Source organism: Malus sylvestris, chromosome 17, assembly GCF_916048215.2.
Source record: "Malus sylvestris chromosome 17, drMalSylv7.2, whole genome shotgun sequence".
In the NCBI taxonomy this organism is placed as follows: Eukaryota; Viridiplantae; Streptophyta; class Magnoliopsida; order Rosales; family Rosaceae; genus Malus; species Malus sylvestris.
The window spans coordinates 14,892,917-14,900,854 of NC_062276.1; positions in this window are offsets into that span (position 1 = coordinate 14,892,917).

Below are 7,938 nucleotides of genomic sequence, written 5' to 3' on the forward strand. Positions count from 1 at the left end.
AAAGTACGTCAAAAATGGTTGAGAAATGAAGGAGAATAGTGGGTTTGAAAATTTTCCAAAAACCGGCGAACAATCAAGTTGCAGACGAGGACGGACGACGGCGACGACGAGGACAACCGGAGAAGGAGACGGAATATTCCTGACGGCACTGGCCTGCGCATGGGGGCGCGTCTGGCTGTGCCCTTAACGGCGCGTGGGGGCGCGTGAGCTGTCCAAAAATTATTTTTAAAATTTAGGGATGTTCGTGACGTTAAGTAGCTCACGATGGTATATTTAAACCTTAGGTTTGAGCAAACTATGAGGGTTTTATTTAGGTTTTCGTATATCTGCTTTAATTAATTCTATTTTAGTTATTTCACATATAGGTGAAACGTATCCCGAGGACATTCAAGGCCAAGCTAGGCTCAGGGGCTATGACCCAACGACGTACTTGTGAGTGGGCAGTTTGTTTTTATACCTATACATATTTATAGTTTCCATAAATGCGTATTTACTTCACTTTAACGCTTATTTTGCCAAGTGTCGTTGTTGTGATATTAATTGTGATAAATGCTGCTATATGGTTGGGATATTACTGTCATGACATCCCTATATATATTTGTACATGCTTATCTTGCTGCACTGGTGTTAGTACTCACCCCAGGGCCAGGGCCAGGGCCAGTCCTTCACGTGTATGTTCACATCGCACCGTTCGCTCATCTTGGATCCAAGTTAGGTGTCAGTCCTGTCGGGTAGATTGCATTAGGCAATTCGACTTGTATGGGACCGTGCTTCTGCACCAGCCTTCACGTGATTGTAGTACTAGAGCATATTGATTTCACCCAGTCCTGTTCGTGTTAGAAATTATTTGTTCGAACTCGTGTGTCAACCTAGATGGATGAGCACTTAGCTATACTTGATTATTACATGATTATATTATTGTGGCATTTGATACATCATGACTTGGCATATTTCTGGTTCTAATACTGTTATAATATTGTTGTTTTATCGTTTACTTACCTACGTAGTATGGTTTAAGGAAACTATACTTATTTTACGGCGAAGGGTTAGTATATTCGAAAATAAAGGATTTCGTATAAGCATTGTTTTGCTGGCCCACTCAACTTTGTTTTTCGCCCCTCCAGGACTTAGATAGTTGTACTCTTTATGGCACTCGAGGAATCTCGGCAGTTCTGACATTCTCTTATGTTTAGACGTACAAACTTATCACTGTTATGTAATAAGTGTACTTTAGCTACTTTGACTACTCTTCTGTAGTCTCACTATCTATTACGCTCTGAATAATTGTAGTGGGTTCACCCCACGATTGTGCACTCTTTCACTATTTAGTATAATTAGTTCTAATTAGTTTTAAATTTACTCACTTTTTCATCACTTACCCTTATGGTTACGTCACCTCACGGTGATGGCCAGCATGCTTCGACCTTTCCAGGTCGGGGTGTGTCAAATAGCATTTATTTTGTAGGTAAATTAAAATAGTAGTTACATTGTTTTGGTCAAGTTAAACAGTGCCTAAATTATTTCGTAAAAATTAAACCAAGATAAATTATCGTCATTAAAATAAAACAGTAGATACATTAGTTTTTTGTAAGATTAAACAATAGGTAAATTATGTTGTAGATACATTATGTTTGTTAAAAAAAAAAAGGAAAATTGAAAGTAGTAGATATATTATTTTTAATCAATTTTCCTTTATTTGTAGGTGAATTATTTGCATGCATTATTACATATATATTGGGCACATTTTATTACTAATATATATGTGTGCAATGATTCACCTATATTATTATATAAAATATAGATAAATTTATTTTGAATCAAATAACATTTCTTTTATTTTATAAGTAAATTATTTTGCATGTATTATTGCTGGGCAAATTTTATAGTGCCCTTTCATATTTTCATTTGGTAAGAAAATGACAAGATCAAATTAAAATTGCCTAATTTTATGCAAATTTGAAAAACAATTATGAAATCTTAAGGAAAGTATATCATTAGTGCTTTTTTTTTTTTGGCCAGAAGCATTAATATACAATTTGTTATGATATATTAATATGCAATGATTTTAAACATTAATGCATTTTTTTCATTAATCCCTCCCTTCAAATCTACATAGAATTAAATGTATACATTAAAATTGTAATTAGGGATGTTTTAGGTATCTAAAGAATGCAAAATGAGTAAAGGCAAACATAATTAATGAATTTGCTTATGTGGAGCCTAGTCATTGGGTTTTATTTAGGTAAAAAGACAATGTCAGGTTTTATGTAAAGAAACTTGAGTTTCAGAGGCTAAAGTCATATTTTCAGTTATAACAATGATAGACAAGAAAATATTGATATTACTTTTAGAATATATGGATAATTTGAGTGGAAATAGTAACAATGTATATTGAAAAATAGCTCAATTTATACATGTATGTATTCAATTATCAAGAGATTTGAGATCAAAAATAAAAAATGAAAACTAATGAAAATAGCTTAAAAACTTTAAGTTTGATCAAAATGACAAAAATGTGTTACAAGTGAATAGTATCCGAAGTAACTTTTTAGAGTAAAAATATTTTTTTCATTAATAATGAACTGTACCAAAAATATTTCGTTAAAACTTCCTTAAAAAAATCATACTAAAAGATTCAGTTAACTTGTTTAATAAATGATATACCATAAATAAAATTCTAGAAGACAGGTGTATGTATGAGTATGTTACTAATATACACTTCAACCCTGATGCTATTCTAAGCTACCAGAACATAGCCAACTCCTAGGAGGCCACGAAACCGACTTCGGGGGAGCACGACGCCGACTCCGGGAAAGCCCACAATGCCGACTTGGCCTTTAAAGAAGACGGATCGAGAGGATCCTCTCCCTATAATAGCTACTAGCTGATAGGACGGTTTATTGATTAATTACTGTGTTTAATTAAATTGATTACGTCATTGCTAATTTGCTACATATTTGAAATTAAGGATCCATACGTGGTCAAAATAGTTGTTTGAATGGTGCATTAAATACCTAGACAAGGGAAACACCTATGGGAGCACAAGGGAGGTGACTACGAGAAATGCTAAGCATATTTTTAAAAGTGGGACTCTGAATAAATTTTCTGCCACCTATATATGCAAATGTAAGCCCGTGAATTTTCATTGTGACTTCAACAATCAATTAATAGATTAGGGTCCAATATCCTAGTAGATAAGACGTTGGGTTTCTACCCATGTGTACCAACTTTAAAACTGTTATTCCTCTAAATTATTGTAATAGTTTCAAACATTTTCCCCTCCCTGTAATTATAATATAAAAAAAATTAATAGATTAGGGTCAACACTGAAATTTCAAGGATCTTGTACGAAAAACTAGAATTAACACTTTTAACTTGGTCTCACGATACAATATGAATTCTACCATGTTAAGTTTTTTTTTTTTTTTTTTTGGTAAACTTCTACCACTTAAAGTTTTGTGATTGAAACGCAACATCAATTAACACAATCATTGAATTTTTTTTTTTTTTTACGCTTGCATTGTGCTTGTATTTGGTCACTACGATAGATCATGTGTTTGCCTTTCTCTTTTTTGTTTTGCCGAGTTTTTCTTAGATGAATACAATGTATGACTAGCACAACTTACATTCACATTCTTAAGAGTATATAATTTTTTTGTTTCAACAAAGTAAAGAAAAATACCAGACCACAGATTCATTGGGATTTTTGGCCAAGTTGTATTGCGATTTTAGTAAAACTAAAGGATTTTCTACCTACCGTATATGATATCTAACTTTGAATTTATATGGTTGGATGTGTCTTTAGTGAAGCAAGTTGTCGATGAACGTGTTTCTGTTATCTTTCCTTTTTTTTAATTAAACAACAACAACAAAATGAATCAAACTTCATTTTGGTATAATGTATTTGGAGAAAAAACATCGCAATACATGGTTGGATTTTGGGTATAAGCCTTTACGTTTGGATTTTGGGTAGTGCTATATGTGGATGCAAATTTTTTCCTCTTATTCTTGGACAAAATTGCATATACAAAACAAATAATACCTTAGAACAAGGCCAAGAGCCTAACGCGCCCACGATGAATTTGGGGGAGGGGGCGCTTTGGTGAAGAACCTCCAATGCCAAAGTTAGAATTTTGAGGGAAAAGTGTTTGGAAAATTTAGAGAATTTAGCAAGAGAATTGGAATTGAGTTTTGGAGAGAATGTGGGGGTTTATATAAGGGTGTGGCCAGCCCCCTTGGGAGAGGAGGAACCAGCCACATGGATGAATTTGTCAGTTAGGTTCATGATTTATGTTTAATTAGCTAATTAATTGAATAATTAATCAATTAATTGGCTAATTAATATAATAAAAAAGGAATGATATAGGAGTTACCTTGTGGAGAAGATATGATGAAGGGTGGATGAAATAGGTTATAAATAAATACCTATTTGGACACTTTTGACTTGATTGAGGGATGATTGTTCACTTCTCGCGCGTAGGAATCCTGGTGTGGCTCGAGAGTAATTTTGTCCTTTTTACCCAAAAATCCACGTGTCGCCTATTGATTATTTTATGCTCCACAAATGCCCCCACACCTATTGGGCTACTCGTAGAAAAAAAGGGCAATAGGTGTAGAGATTTTCTTGCTTTAGGAAACATAGGATTGTTTCTTGTTTTGATGTAGATTCCATCTTTAATAAGAAATTAGATCCTTCTAGGAAAGAGAAATAAATTTCTCTCAAAGCCTATTTAAGTCCACCTTAAGTGGGTTATTAAATCAACTTTGGAGAGCGATTTATTCTACCCTACAAGAGAGAGAAAGCTTAGAGGATATTTGTTCCCCCTCCTCTAGCAATCTTCTACATCTTGCCCGTGCTTTCGTTGCTGCTTCGTCTTCTCGTTGCTTCTAGGTAAGAAAAAAATTAATTTTCTTGTCTTCTTAATTTCTTGGGAGCCTCGGGGTTCGAAATTTGGCTCGACAGGGTCGAAGATGTGAAAAAATAGGTGGGAGGAGGCCACGACACTGTTGCCGTGGGTGGTGAGTCATGTGTTAAGCAATATGCAGAAGGAGAAATAGAGAGATCACAGAGGAAAAAGAAGAAGGAATCAGAGAGAATTAGAGAGGAAGAAAGAAAGAATTGCACTGATATTTTCTTGATTACTACAATGGTTACAATGATATGCTTACTATATAGATGAGTGCTAGGCTAACCACCTTAACCGACTTACTCCCTTACCAACAGTCCTAACTAATTATTCTAACAGTCACATTCCTAACTGCCTTATATACTCTAACATCCCCCCGCAAGCTCATGGTGGTTCAAGCATGAGATTGTTACAATTTGAGAGTATAGGATCTTGTCACTGCTGCACACATACCCTGCAATAAGAAACCTCCTAGCATCTGGAGCTTGTATGTTACCATTATACCGTGTATACCATAGTACCCAAATCAGCATAGACTCGGTGCCCCCACCCTTATCAGAAATTCGCATATGGTAGCCTAACTGAATATCAAATATACTTCCACCATTACATAACTGAAGTACATAAAATCCCCGGAACTCATGTATAACAATTTGAGTAGGAACACCAATTTTCGTCTTGTTGTCAGCATCAAAATGATATTTCTGCGAACAAATGGTATGTGATCTGCTAATTTGTGAACTTTCTGCACCAACAAAACTAGGTGGCTGCTCCTCGGTTGCAAAGGATCTTAAATGACTCAAACCTAACAGTGCATAGTGATCTTGTTCTTTACCTTCGCCACCAGATTTCTTCTTACCTTGGCTGCTGGACAAATCAAATGATGATACAGAAGTCTGTTCCTTGTTATTAACCACCTTCTCATCTTCAACTGCTGTCTTTTCCTCCACATACCTTGTTCGGGACAAACTGTGATAGTTCTTCCAATCTAACTGTTGTTCTTGTTCTTGGTTTAGGTCTTGTTCTTGTTCTTGTTCCTTGAAGCTTCTTTCTGAGAAGTTTCTGTAATAATTGTCTACAGGCTAGCGTATGAAGTTTGGAGGATCAAGAAAGCTTGACTGAGGCTGTTTGCCGTGTTGGGCAAAATCTGGAGGCTCGAGAAAACTTAACTGAGGTTGTGTACCATGTTGACCAGTTCTAGCCCAGCAATGACTCCGCATTGGATGTGCGGAAATACCAGGGTCATGATGTTGAAGTACACTCTCTCGGTGGAAATGTGCTGATGTAAAAGCCCCATTATTAGACTATGAACAATCATCATAACGTTGAGCCCAAAGATCTTCAAATTTCAGTTGATTATCTACAAAGTTGGTTGGATTCCAATCAGCAGAACAATCCACAATGGCTTCCTCAGCAAGCAATTGTGCACGAAAGTCCTTGAGTGAAATGATACTCTCACGCCCTCTGAGTACACATTTAAATGTGTTGTATTTTGGAGGGAGTCCATTCAGCGCAAAGACCACAAAGTCTTCATCAGGAAATGTAACACCAAGAATAGAAAGTCCGTCCCTTGCTTCTTTAAGCCGTCGAAGATATTGGGAAACAGAATCGGATCCTTTCTTCATGTTGTACATATCAGTCTTTAACTTGATGATGATAGTTCTTGTGACTGGTAAGAAAAATTCGTCTTGAAGACGAACCCACATCTCTTGAGAACTCTTGCTACCAATCATACAAGAAATTGCAGATGAAAAAAAGGTTGCAGTAAGTAACAACATCAAAGCATGATCATGCATTTTCCACACTTTAAATTCATCTAATTCTGGTCTGGCAGATGATTCAGATGTGATTACATAATGTGTAGATGTTGCCGCATCTTGAGGAGGACAAGGATTCGATCCATCAATGAATTCCATAATGCCATGACCTTGTAGCATCATCTTCATCAGAAAATGCCACTGCAAGTAGTTAGTCTTATCTAATTTTACACAAGTAGAGGAAGAAACTGACGAAATCAACGATACAATTGGGGAGTGCAAAAGTTGCAATTGTGCAGCGGTAACCATAACTTTTGTTGTAGAAATGAACAACCCAGATAGAGATTTAGAAGAGAAACGCCAAATTTGTTGCTGACAAATCAAACTGGTTGATAAGTTTTCTTTGAGAACAAAGAGCAAACACCTTGTGTGCACAACTTTGTTGAATGTAGAATGCAGAAATGGGCAGTCGGAGATGCCCAGAAAAACAGAGAAGACATACCCAATATCTTCTGGTCAATCAGAAATTGAAAGGATCGAAGAAGCTGATCAAGCTTTAACGGCTCTTGATACCATGTTAAGCAATATGCAGAAGGAGAAATAGAGAGATCACAGAGGAAAAAAAAGAAGGAATCAGAGAGAATTAGAGAGGAAGAAAGAAAGAATTGCACTGATATTTTCTTGATTACTACAATGGTTACAATGATATGCTTACTATATAGATGAGTGCTAGGCTAACCACCTTAACCGACTCACTCCCTTACCAACAATCCTAACTAATTATTCTAACAGTCACATTCCTAACTGCCTTATATACTCTAACATCATGGTGGCGGCTCGGCTCGGCTTAGGTCGAGGGTTGGTGCGGTTGGCGTCGGCCAGGTTAGGCCATGAGGCCTACGGGTGAGAAAGGGCGGGAGATGCGGGGGCTTTGGGCTAAAAGGAAGAAAATGATAGAGGAAGCATAAGGCGTCGACCCCTTTTCCTTCGGTTTGGGTTGTGAGGTATGCGGGCCGAGAGGCCTGATTTGCCTCCCCCCCCTTTTTTTTTAAGCTAAGCTCGAGCTCGTGCCCAAGGGAGAAAGGAAAGAGAGAGGCCGAGATGCTTGCTGTGCTTTTTTTTTTTTTTTTGGCAACCCTCTAATGGATCCTGCTTGTATCTTTGTAGAATTTTTTCAAGCATGTCTTCCTCGACCCATAAGAATGATGATGGTGTTCCGCCATTATATCGTCAAGGCAAGCCTTTGAGCAAGGTTGGTTACTTCAAGGCTGCTC